At 41.5% G+C, this 14069-nt stretch overlaps 1 protein-coding gene across 6 annotated transcripts in view; it reads right to left on the reverse strand.

Moving 5' to 3' along the window:
- fam118b (family with sequence similarity 118 member B) overlaps nucleotides 1-14069 on the reverse strand; it is a 63780-nt gene that overhangs the window by 38734 nt on the left and 10977 nt on the right. For 2 of the 6 annotated variants that reach the window (XM_063038599.1, XM_063038604.1), the window contains exon 1: nucleotides 9465-9544. The exons of 2 other annotated variants lie outside the window; for them this stretch is intronic. The gene's annotated coding sequence lies outside the window, so the exon portion shown is untranslated. Of the gene's footprint in view, nucleotides 1-9464; nucleotides 9550-14069 lie in introns of those variants that run through there. 2 more of the 6 variants (XM_063038600.1, XM_063038603.1) reach the window with 2 other exon arrangements.

Genomic DNA, 14069 nt, shown 5'->3' on the forward strand with positions numbered 1-14069 from the left:
TTCTCAAACGGTTCTTGGTGTGCTTCATTTTTGAAAATAATTGCTCACGCAGATAAGTGCTGCCAAACAATGATGCTATCTTTTTTGCATGGTCTACTAAGTTAGGATACTTCCCACTTGGATGAATATATTTCTATAGAAGTCGAGCACTGACACATCTTCAGAATGAAATTTCGACCTCAATATGTCATCACACTGCATCTCAATCATTTCCATTTGAAAAATTTCTGATGCAGTGTCCACTTCCACATCAAATGGAGTAGCAAACAGCTTGAACTCATTTGCATGCAAGCAAAAATCAGCAAAACGAGATGAAAACTCTTTTCTCAATTCTTGGACCATATTCACAAAAATGCCTGGATCTTATGCTTTACTTTTTTGAGAAGTGGGAAAATGTGCACAATTTCCTTTTTGAAGCTGGTACTGTACTCCCACAATTGCAGTTTTCTTTCAAAGGCCACAATATGACCATACATCTCATGTATCAGCTGATTTTTTTCCTTGAAGTCGTAAATTCAAGTTATTTAAATGAGATGTAATGTCCACAAGAAATGCTTGCCCAGTAAACTTGTTAAAATTTCCACTATGGCAGATCTCGTAATGTCGCCTGATATTTGCCACCTTCTTCACAGCAACATTTTCTAGGAAAATGAGACAAACTGATTTCCCAGCTTGCCCAATGAAGAAATAATCTAGTGTCCAAGTGCCTACCCCTGCACTAGAGGTTCTGTATTTCCCTTCCCTTCTTAGCCTACAGGGGAACTTGTCATATTCACTTACAAACAAAAGAAAATCTGCAGATGCTGGAAATCCGAGCAACACACAAAATGCTGGAGGAGTTCAGTAGGCCAAGCAGCATGTACAGAAAAGAGTAAACAGTCAACGTTTTGGGCCGAGACCCTTCAGCAGGACTGGAGAAAAAAAGATGAGCAGTCAGTGTTAGAAATTGTCAGTGTCAGTGTCAGAGAAAGAAACACAAGGTGATAGGTGAAACTGGAAGGCGGGAGGGATGAAGTAAAGAGCTGGGAAGTTGACTGGTGAAAGAGATAAAGGGCTGGAGAAGAGGGAATCTAATAGGAGAGGACAGAAGGACATGGAAGAAAGAAAAAAGGGGGAGGAGCACGAGAGGGAGACAACAGGCAGGCAAGGAGATAAGGTGAGAGCAAAAAGGGGATGGGTAATAAAGAAATGGGGAGGGTTGCAATTACTGGAAGCTCGAGAAATCAATGTTCATGCCATCATGTTGGAGGCTACCCAGATGGAATATAAGGTGTTGCTCCTCCAACCTGTAACAGGATCCCACCACCAAGCACATCTTCTCCCCCTCCTCCACCCCACTTTCTGCAGGGATCACTCCCGATGCGACTCCTTGTCCATTCATCCCTCCTCACTGATCTCCCTCCTGACACTTATCTTTGCAAGCGGAACAAGTGCTACACCTCCTCCCTCACTTCAAATTCAGGGCCCCAAACAGTCCTTCCAGGTGAAGCAACGCTTCACCTATTGTATCTGGTGCTCCTTGTATATCGGTGAGACCCGACGAAGATTGGGAGACCGCTTCACTGAGCACCTACACTCCGTCCGTCAGAATAAGCGGGATCTCCCAATGGCCACCCATTTTAATTCCACTTCCCATTCCCATTTCGATATGTCCATCCATGGCCTCCTTTAATGTCGCAACAAAGCCACACTCAGGTTGGAGGAGCAACACCTTATAATCCATCTGGGTAGCCTCCAACGTGATGAAATGAACATTGATTTCTCAAACTTCCAGTAATGGCCCCCTCTTTCTCTATTCCCCATCCCCTTTTCTCTCTCTCACCTCATCCCTTTGCCTGCCCATTGCCTCTCTTTGGTGCTCCTCCCTCTTTTTCTTTCTTCCATGGCCTTCTGTCCTCTCCTATTAGATTCCCCCTTCTCCAGCCCTGTATTTCTTTCACCAATTTCCCAGCTCTTTACTTCACCCCCTCCCCACTCCCAGTTTCACCTATCACCTTGTGTTTCTTCCTCCCCTCCCTCCCTTCTAACTCTGACTCCTCATCTTTTTTTCTCCAGTTCTGCTGAAGGGTCTCAGCCTAAAATATCGACTGTACTCTTTTCCTGAGTTCCTCCAGCATTTTGTGTGTGTTGCATGTCATATTCAGTGCTACCTTTCCCAGAAGAAAATAAATATTTTACAAATATGATAATCCATGCAGATCCAACTTCTCAGATGAATTTAAAAGATACAATAACGTACACCATTTCGAGCAAGATTATTAAAAATATTACTGCACTTGCTGTACCATAATTAGCTGCAATGCCTTCATCCAATCAACAGTAATTATACTTTAAAAGTATTTTACTGGAAGCTTTCTGAAGAAACTTATAACTAAAGGAAGTATCTACAATATAGTGTACATGAACTTCCAAAGGAACTTCAATATGTGCAACTCCTGTATTAGGGGATAGGAGGTTGTATTCTGAGAAAATGATCCGCATTGTGATTCCCCATTACACGGAGCTGCATCATCTGCTGAGACATCCAGAAACAATTTGAATAAAATGAAGTATTTATTAATTTACTTCCCCCTCTCTCTCTACAAAAATTCATGAGAGCTAATTTTATTCTTTCTCATTTTTTTTGCACAATTATTTGTGATTCTGTCAGAGCAAATTTCCACTGCCTGAAGTGTCATTAAGGCAAGGGCCACATGCAAGGTTCTACAAAAGGAACAATAAGCTTAATGTTGGATAGATCCAGTAAGTGGTCAGATGATTAGAAATGTTTGTTGGACAGTACCTCTTACTATGTAATAAAGTTAGAACTGCATATACAATTCAATTATATTAAATTCTGAAGCAGTGGCAATATACCTACAACATTAATCAACTTCTTATGCCTGGCTGTTAATGTAATCCCCAATGATCTGTGATGGGACCGCAGTTTTTCACTCCAATATATCAATAACTATTATTTCTAATATTGCTAACTCTAATTGATGGCGAATTAAAAAGTATTGGTGGGGCCAAAAGTTGCTTGGGTAAATTTGATAGATATACAGGTGTTCCACGCTTTTCGAACGTTCACTTTACGAAACCTCACTGTTACGAAAGACCTACATTAGTTACCTGTTTTCGCTAACAAAGGGTGTTTTCACTGTTACGAAAAAAAGCAGCACGTGAAAAAAGCAGCGCGTGATAAAAGGCAGCACGTGCCCCGAGCAGCCAAGCTCCTCCCCCGGAACTGCATTCTAGCCGGCATTGCTTAAAACACCTGCCTGTGAGCATCCGTTTGCAAGATGAGTTCTAAGGTATCGGAAAAGCCTAAAAGAGCTTGTAAGGGTGTTACACTTAGCGTAAAACTAGACATAATTAAGCGTTTCGATCGTGGTGAACAAAGCAAGGACAAAGTGAGTTTGGCTTGTGGAAGTTGACGAAGATGATGTTGAAGACGTTTTGGCATCCCATGACCAAGAACTGATAGATGAAGAGCTGATGCAATTGAAAGAGGAAAAGATAACAATCGAAACTGAATGCAGTAGCAAACGGACCGAAAGTGAAGTTGTCCAGGAACTGAACATGAAGCAACTGCGTGAGATTTTCGCTGCAATGATAAAGTACGACTTTAAGTTTGAAAGGGTACGTCAGTTTAGGGCATATTTGCAAGATGGTTTGAGTGCTTACAAAGAACTGTATGATAGAAAAATGCGCGAGGCTAGCAGTCAAGCATACTGTCGTTTTTCAAGCCTTCCACATCAGCCGCAGCAGACGACAAACCTCGATCTTTGACATCGAGGCAGGCAGACATAGAGGAAGATCACCTGCCTGCCCTGATGGAAACAGACAATAATGGGATGACACCTCAGTGTCCCACCACCCCAACCCCCGGGCCGCAGACAGATACCAATTCGCGGAGAATGCAGCAGTAGCCGGGAGGCACTCAGCACATCTTTAAGAAAAATAGCCGAAATAAACAAGCTAATTAATTAGGTGCCGCCCGGCAGGTAAATGTCAGCCCAGATCAGAGGCGATTGCCGATTGCGTCACCTCTGATCTGGGCCGACATTTACGTGCTGGGCGGCACCTAATTAATTAGCTTGTTTATTTTGGCTTTTTTCTTAAAGACGTGCTGGGTGTGTCCTGGCTACTGCTGTACCCCTGCATGCTTCGCAGATCAGTATCGGTTCGCTGCCCAGAGGGTGGAGGCCACTGCACCACCTCAACCTCCAACGACTCAGCTTAACACACCATCATCAGTGTGCTCTGCGCTGTCTTCCCAATTCCGGTAAGTGATACTACACTGTACATACATTATTTCTACTTTATATAGGCTGTGTATTTTTATGCGTTATTTGGTATGATTTGGCAGCTTCATAGCTTAAAGGTTACTGGAGAGAGTGTTTTTGCCGAGAGCGCTTGCACCGTGTTTCTGCTGACAGCGTTTGCGTGAGATTTTCGCTACAGAGAACAGTGCAGGCAATGATTGTAGAGAAGTATTTCTACTTTATATAGGCTGTGTATTTATCATATCATTCCTGCTTTTACTATATGTTACTGTTATTTTAGGTTTTATGTGTTATTTGGCATGATTTGGCAGGTTATTTTTGGGTCTGCGAACGCTCACAAAATTTTCCCATATAAATAAATGGTAATTGCTTCTTTGCTTTACGACATTCCGGCTTACGAACCGTTTCATAGGAACGCTCTACCTTCGGATAGCGGGGGAAACCTGTAGTGAGCAAATCCCAAATGGAATTTACTGTGAAAGAAAGAAAACTGTAAAGTATCAGAAAGATTTTACATTCCATGTGCAGAAATCACTAAAAACTAGTGGGAAATTACATAAAAGGTAGTTTTGAATAGATATTGCAAGTTTAACTCGTATTCTAAGAGCTATAGAACCTTCATTTTTCTGTTAGGTTCAGTTTTAGGCCAACATCTTTTAAGGTTTAGCCTACGTGGGTCAGAGAGACCCGAGGGGTTGGAAGAATGGGACGGAAGGGCTATTGATAGACAATATTTTGGCATGCAAAATCATTGCAGACACATGAAAACTGCCTTTTTCAAAAGCTCCCTCTGGAAAACGCTACAGGGCTATTAAAACAAAAAACACACCCTCCCATAACTCTCTATTATCCCTGCCACTACAGTAAACTCTCTGAGCCACTTTTTATAATACAGGTTCAGTATCCCTTTTCTGAAACTCCAAATTTTGAAAAAATCCAAAATTCGAATCTTTTTCAAAGCGCTGACATGACGTTACAAATGGAAAATTAAACATGCGCTGGGAAGGTGCCCAGGTGATGCACAGGTCTCTGTGCATCACAGACAGTTCTGAGAAGTGATGAACAAAAGTTAATGAAAAATAGAAAAACACTGCATAAAGTGAAAAATGAAGATCTCGATTGTGTATTCATAGAGTGGATTCATCAGTGGAGTGAACATATGTCACTTAACAGTATACTGATCATGAAACAAGCAAAGATCTATCATGAACTGAAAATTGAAAGTAATTGTGAATACTCAGCAGGCTGGTTGCAGAAATTTAAGACATGACACGGCATTAAATTTTTAAAGCGTCTGCTGATCATGAAAATCTAGCAGCAGAACAAGTCTATGATGCTGATTGTTTTTATACTGTACACAACAGCATTAAATTTTTAAAGTGTTGCTGATGAAAATCTAACACCAGAATAAGTCTACAAAGCCGAATGTTTTTTATACCTTACATAAAACCTAAAAAACACCATAAAATACAAATACAGTGTACCGTGACCTTTTAATCAAAACATGGCCTCATAGATGGAGACTGAAAGCCTACCGTTGTTTGTTGTTGTTCAACAGCTGATTCAGGTATACTCCCAATACTACTATGCTGCTTTTGTTACCTTGCACACATTATATCTTCATTATATTAATGGTAAGTAATCTTTTTTACTGTTAAAATATATAATGATATAGCTCATAAGGAGTCTGTGTGGCTTATCACTGTGCCCCGGTGGGTAGGTCTCTGCGTTTGAGCAGTGTCTCTTTCAATGATGTCAGAGGATGTTACTGAGGTTCTGTGTTTATGAATTTGGACTATAGACTATGGACTTTTCAAATCCTATGGTTTTTATATTCTGTGATAAAGTTTAAGGGAATGGGGGATTCTCAGATTCCTGTAAACAACGAATTAAGTACTGACTATGTCTGTGACTGCAAGATGGTTTGAGTGCTTACAAAGAACTCTATGATAGAAAAATGTGTGTGTTTGAATAATGTCTCACAGCTGCTTTCTTTGGAGCAAGATAATTAAAGTTTGCCCAGATCCACATAAGATGTCTCTGGGCTTTTCACACCTTTTGATTTTGACAAAAAGCAGTACCTGATGGAAATTAGACAGAACATCCCTTTCTTAATTAAAGCACAAATTTGACGAATGTTCTTATCTTTGTAATTAAGTTGTGGCTCCAGCAAACCAGGTAGGACATTCTTTTCTTTAATTAAGGTGGCTGGAGTGTCTAACAAATTGATTGTACTTTTGTATCAATAGTCCATTGACTTGACCAGAATAGTTATCAAACTGATTGTTCTCTGTATCAATAATCCATTGACTTGACCGGAATGGTTATCAAACTGATTGTTCTCTGTATCAATAATCCATTGACTTGACCGGAATGGTTATCAAACTGATTGTTCTTTTGTATCGGTGGCCTTAATAACTTCTCACAATTCTGACATTGGGCAGTGAACTTGTAGAACCGCTGGGGAGATGAGAAAGGGTCTCTCCCTGATGTCGGGTCCAAGTTCACTCGCCGGCTGAGCTCGAAGAAATAAACGGGTGAAAAGATAAGTAATGATCTTTTTGTGCTGTCGTTATTTGATCCAGCAAAGTTACGTTTACATGGTGCCATCATCTGTTCTTGTGCAGGGGAAGGGGGATTTTGGGGTTGATGTTCTTGTTTTTTTGTGCAGGAGAGGGGGATTTAGGGGTCGATATTCTTGTTGCATTCCATGCAGGGGGAGGGGGTTTTGGGCACCAACATTTTTGTGGTGTTTTGTTCGGGGAGGGGGGGGTTTGGGGGCCAAAGTTTTTGATGCATTTTGTGCGAGGGGAGGGGGGTTTGATGATCGTAGTGCTGTTCTGTTTTTTTGTGCAGAGGGGTGGATTTGGGGTTGGGTTTGCTGTTTCTCTTTGAACTAACTTCCATGGTTTTCTTTGTTTTGTGGCTACCTGGAGAAGAAGAATCTCAGAGTTGTATACTGCATACACACTTGGATAATAAATGAACCTTTGAAAACCAGAAAAATTCAAAATCCAAAGCACTTCCAGCCCCAAGCATTTAGTATAAGGTATACTCAACTTGTTCTGTTTATATTATAAATACATACTGGTTTTTATGCACATTTTATTCAATACCAGACGAGCTCAACGCCTTTTATGCTCACTTTGAAAGGGCGAATAAAACCACAGCTATAAAGATCCCTTCAGCATCCAGTGACCTTTATGATCTCTGTCTCAGAGGCCGACGTCAGGCTGTCTTTCAGGAGGGTGAACCCTCACAAGGTGGCAGGGCCCAAAGGAATACCTGGTAAGGCTCCAAAAACCTGTGCCAACCAACTGCTTTGAGAGGTTGGTCATGGCTAGAATCAACACCTGTCTCAGTAAGGACCTGGACCCACTATAATATGCCTATCGCCACAATAAGCCTATGGCAAATGCAATCTCAATGGCTCTCTATGTGGCCTTGAATCACCTGGATTATATAAATACCTATGTCAGGATGAGGTTTATTGACTACAGCTCAGCATTTAACACCATCATTCCTACAATTCCTAAACAGCAGACCACAATCTGTGTGGATTGGTAGTAACATCTCCTCTTTGCTGACAATCAACATTAGTGCACCACAAGGATGTGTGCCTAGCCCAATGCTCTACTTTCTCTATACCCATGTGGGTAGATATAGCTCAAATACCATCGAGAAATTTGCTGATGATACAACCATTGTTGGCAGAATCTCAGGTGGTGACAAAAGGGCATACAGGAGCGAGATACGCCAACTAGTGGAGTGGTGTCACAGCAACAACCTTGTACTCAATGTCAATAAGACGAAAGAGCAGATTGTGGACTTCAGAAAGGGTAATACAAGGGAACACAAACCAATCCTCAGAGGGATCGGAAGTGGAGGGAGTGAGCAATTTCAAGTACCTAGGTGTCAATGTCTCTGGATGCAACATATTGATGCAGCTGTAAAGAAGGTAAGACAGAATGAAGGACAAACTAAAATGTCAACTAAAATGTTCAAAAACTTCTACAAATGTATCTTGGAGAGCATTCTGAAAGGCTGCATCACTGACTGGTATGGTGGAGCCACTGCACAGGATTGAAGTAAGTTGCAGAAACTCATAAGATTAGTCAGCTCTATCATGGGTACTAGCCTCCATAGTATCCAAGAAATCTTCAAGGAGCGGCGGCACCCATCATTAAGGACGCCCACCACCCAGGACATGCCCTCTTCACATTGTTACTGTCGGATAAGAGGTACAGGAGCCTGAAGGCACACACTCAGTGATTCAGGAGCAACTTCTTCCCCTTTGCCATCTGATTTCTAAATGAACACTGAACCCTTGGACACTACCTCACTATTTTTTCTTTTTTTTTTGCACTACTTATTTTACCTTGACTATTTAATATACACATATTTATCTATATATTTACTGTAACTGTTTTTTCCTCTATATTTACCATGCATTTCATTGTACTGCTGCCGTAATGTTAACAAATTTCACGACATAGGCTGGTGATATTAAACCTGATTCTGATATCTGTACGTTTAACCTCTAAATTTATTTTTATATAATTCTTTATAATTGTTGAATGTTGTTTTCTGTTGCACGTCACACCAACACACCACAGCAAATTCCAAATACAAGTAAATATAAATGATGAATACCGTTGATCTTTGACCCAAACCAGGTGACTTTATTTATAGTATTTAGCTATTTCACATTTGATGTGTGGTGTTTTGTTTTCTCCTCACACAAGCCTACTTATGTTTATCTCAATTCATTAATTGGCATGGTTTTCTATTGCTTTGTCATATTCAGTTAGCTCCTCTCAAAGCCTAGTTGCACTCCACCTCTTCTACTCAGTCTTCCAACCTTTCCTTGGTTTCAATCCTCCACGGATTATTCTGTCACCCTCTCTTGCTCATCTTTGCTGAACCAGCACAAGTTAGAAATCAGTCTGCGGTAGTGAGCTAAACATGATTTTCATGCACTCTGCAAAGCCGTTTCTCTTCCTGCGCTAAGTGCAGCTCCAAATATTTACGGCCCTCGTTCTGGGGACCCTGTGGCTCTGAAGGTGGGATCATACACCTCACCTTTCCCTATCAGTAGCAATAGCCCCATCCACATGGCGAACATTTCCATTTACTCTGAAGACCCCTCCATGCCCCCAGCTGATTCACTCTCTCTCCTGACTGTAACCCTCTTACCCTCCTCACTTCGCTCCTTCTCGGCGCTTCCAGATTCTTCTTCATAGGACGCGAGCGCGCACAGCAGCGAAGAGCTCCCAACGGCAGGACGCAGGGTCAGAAAGATCAGAGTGACGCAATCGCTCAACTCAAAACTCAACCTACAGTATTAAATTTAAGGATACAGGGCTTGCAAATACGCTCCCCTCACGTTACCAAAAAAAAAGGCCTTCACAATTCCTTTTTTTTTGGCAATTGTAGTCGATGGAAACTCAGTTCAAATTGCGTAAAGGCAACCCAAAGAACAGCTATCTTAACTGGAAAGATCTTTTTAAAACTAAACATCTGGATTGCCTGCTTGAAAGCCAATATTTCCCAACTGTAAGGTTTATATTCAGACTTGAAACACTCTTATTCTTTAAGCAATTCTGATGAAATATGTAGCAGTAGGAAATTAATACAAAATTTGCAGTATCATGTATTTTATTAGGTCACTGCACAGGGCAGACAGTATTCTACAACCACATAAAAGTAACCCAGTATTTAGACACCAAGTCTATTCATATTCTCAGAGTACTTTAAGTATAGAACACCCTTCCTTTTTTGTTAGTTAAGTACATAATATTTCAATTGCAGTTTCACCAAAGGCTTCCTAGCTATTAAAGACTTATATACAAGTATATGCAAGTCCCTATGGGTAACAATGTTAAGTCTATCACCATTAAAAAATCTGTCTTGTGCATTGAATTGGATGACATTACATCTTTTGTATTATATTGCACATCGTTGCTTTCTGAGCTCACCTACATTCCCTTGAAGGCACTGCATATTTTCCACCTACTCACAATCCAAACTAATTTTGTTTCATCAGTAGGCTTGGAAATATGACATCAAGAAGACAGTGCTTCAAGAAGGGAGCATCCGTCATTAAAGACCCTTACAATTTAGGAAACAACCTTCTTTGTGGGAGCTGGTACAGGAAGCTGAAGACCCACACTCAATGTTCCTCCACTCTGCATTAGATTTTGGAATGGTCCATGAACACTACCTCATTATTCGTCTTTGCACTATTTATTTTGTTTTGTAATTTATGGTAATGTCTATGTTTTGCACTGTACAGCTGCCGGAAAACAACACATTTTATGTTATACAACAGTAATAATAAACATGAATCTGATTCTGGTCCCCCACACCTAAATTGTTGTTAAAAATTTTAAACTGTGATACTGCCAACCCCAGAAAAACTTGCTTACACCCACTCTTTACTTTCCCCATTATCGCTTCTCAATGCATATCAGTATATTGCCTCCAATTCCAGGCTCACCAAGCTGTTGCCCAAACTCTTCCATAGACTTTAGAAAACCAAATTTAATGATTCCACTCACCTATTCTACTGGATGTATCTTCAAAGAATTCCAATAGATTAGTCAAATACAATTTTACTTTCATAAATCAACATTTACTCTTAATAGGACCTTGTTATTTTCTAAGTATTCTGTTATTACATCTTTTATAGATCCCAATATATTTTTCCATCACTGATGTCACACTAACAGGTCAGTAGATCCGTCTTTTCTCTCTTCCTCCTTTTCTTTTGACATAGTGGGGGAAGGACAGCAGCAGTTGCATTGTCCAGAATGGTTCTAATTTGCAGGAACCCATTCCAGAATCTACAGAATTAGGAAAGGCTAACAAATGGTATTTCAAACAGTAATAGTTTCATCTTTCAGCTCATCAATTTTATCAATTTTGCTTCTAACTTCCACCCTGCCCTTAAATTCACTTGGTCCATTTCTGACACCTCCCTCCCCTTTCTTGATCTCTCTGTCTCCATCTCTGGAGACAAACTGTCAATCGACATCTTTTATAAACCTACCAATTCCCATAGTTACCTCAACTATACCTCTTCCCTGTCTCCTGTAAAAATGCTATTCTCTTTTCTCAGTTTCTTTGCCTCCATTCTATGAACATCAGAGGTGTCCCCCTTCTTTAGAGAACGGTGTTTCTCTCCCTCTACTATTGATGCTACCCTCACCTGCATCTCCTCCATTTCCAGTATATCCACGCTCACCCCATCTTCTCGCCGTTGTAACAGTGATAGAGTTCCTCTTGTCCTTACCTACCACCCCATCAGCCTCTGCATCCAACACATTATCCTCCGCAACTTCCGCCATCTTTACCTCCCACCCCCCACTCCACTTTCCACAGGGATTGCTCCCTCTGTCACTCCCTTGTCCATTCATCCCTCCCCACTAATCTCCCTCCTGGCATTTATCCCTGCAAATGGCCTAAGTGCTACACCTGCCCATTCACCTCCTCCCTCACCTTCATTAAAGGCCCCAAACATTCCTTCCGGGTGAGGCAACACTTCACCTGTGAATCTTCCAGGGTTGTCTATTGTGTCCGGTGCTCCCGATGAGGTCTCTTCTACATTGGTGAGACCCATCGTAAATTGGGGGACTGCTTCGTTGAGCTCCTCCGCACCATCTGCCACAAGCGGGACTTCCCAGTGGCCAAACATTTTAATTTTGGTTGTCATTCCCATTCCGATGTGTTGATCCATGGCCTCCTCTTATGCCAAGATGAGGCCACCCTCAGGATGGAGGAATAGTGTCTTATATTCTGTCTGGGTAGCCACCAATCCGATGGCATGAATATCAACTTCTCCTTCCGGTGAACAAATTTGACACCACCCCCCCACCCTATTCCCCACTCTGACCTTTTACTGCTTTTCATCTGCCGACTACTTCCTTTCTGGATCCACTCCTCCTTCACTTTCTCCCATGGTCCACTCTCCTCTCCTATCAGATTTTTTCTTCTCCGGCCCTTGACCTTTACCAGCCACTTGTCTTCACCTACACAGTCCAGCTAACCTCTTTCAACTCCCCCCACCTTTTTATTCAGGCATCTTCCCCCTTCCTTCTCAGTCCTAAGGAAGAGCCTCAGCCTGAAACATCGACTGTTTCCTCGTTTCCATAGATGTTGCCTGACCTGCTGAGTTAGATTATGAGAACACTCAGTCCTCTTTTATTGTCATTTAGAAATGCATACATGCATTAAGAAGTGATATGTTTCTCCAGACTGATATCACAGAAAACAAGACAGACCAAAGACTAACACTGACAAAACCACATAATTATAACATATAGTTACAGCAGTGCAAAGCAATACCATAATTTGATAAAGAACAGTCCACAGGCACAGTAAAAAAATAGTCTCAAAGTCCCGAGTTGATCGACTCCCGAGTCCCTGATAGGGGCGGCAAAAGGGAGAAACTCCCTGCCATAAACCTCCAGGCACCGTCAACTTGCCGATACCTTGGAAGCAGCCAACCCCAGCTGACCCTGAGCCCATCCATCCAAAAACTCTGAGTTCCTCCAGTATTTTGTGTGTGTTGCTTCATCTTTCAACATTGTGGGACCACGTCTTTGAGATTTATGGCTTTCAATCTCACTAACTTCTCCAGCAAACGTTTTAACTAACATTATTTTCATTCAGGTTGTTATCCACACAAGACTTTTGGTTCTCCAGTATTTCCACCAGGTTCTTTACATCTTCTATAAAGATGAGAAACCACCTGGTTTCCTTGGCTGCGTAAGTCTAGGGAATACACACTCTGGTCCTGCCAAACCCGTGAGATTGAGACAGCTCTCCCACCCAAACCCCGGTTTGTGTGGATGTTCTTTAATTTGTTACCCTGTTACAACTCAGCACCAAGAATTAACAAACACCACACTGCATACAACTAAAGGAATTATATTTATGAATCTTACTTAACTAAAGAGTTAGTAAAGAAATGAAAGAAAAACAAAGGGCCCATTCTAATTAAACAGTCAAATGTGCACAAGTTAGAGTTCATCTTGAACCTCTCTGTCACTCATGCACTGGGCCCTCGGTCTGCGTGGAAGCACACACCACCTTCCAAACATCACTTGCAATCCATCTCGAACAAATGGGTCTCCCCACCAGTTTGTATCATATGACTGGTTCTCTCCAGCATCTTCTCTCTCCCTCTCACGCCAAACAAAAAAACCCAAGACCAACCTTGGTGTCCCTTACCAAAAAAACTTCCCCAGTTCCACCATCCTAATTGGATGGCCCACATTCCTCATCATCCCTTATCTTCAACAATAACCCACACAGGCTGAAAGCAGAACAGACTGCTCTTATAGAACTGCTAAATAAAATACATACAGCATAACAGTAAAATTGTGAACCAGGGATAAAAAGTTGTTGAATTTCCCCATTTTCACATTCCCTATTATAAACTCTATTTCTTTCTTTATGGGACTTGGAATTCTCGTTTTTACATACCTCTTCCAAAGTTATTGGAAGGATATCAAGCCAGGCCAACACCTCCAGCCCTAGTTATATTCTGCCAACTGAGATGAACAATATCATCATAATGTATGACATGGCCGATCATGGTTTTTCCATAACCATGATTGTTCTCGGCAAATTTTTCTACAGAAGTGGTTTACCATTGCCTTCTTCTGGGCAGTGTCTTTACAAGATGGGTGACCCCTGCTGTTATCCATACTCTTCGGTGATTGTCTGCCTGGCGTCAGTGGTCTTACAACCAGGTCTTGTGATTTGCACCACCTGCTCCCATGGTTTCATGGAAAC

Source organism: Mobula hypostoma, chromosome X2 (assembly GCF_963921235.1).
Source record: "Mobula hypostoma chromosome X2, sMobHyp1.1, whole genome shotgun sequence".
NCBI classification, from domain to species: Eukaryota; Metazoa; Chordata; class Chondrichthyes; order Myliobatiformes; family Myliobatidae; genus Mobula; species Mobula hypostoma.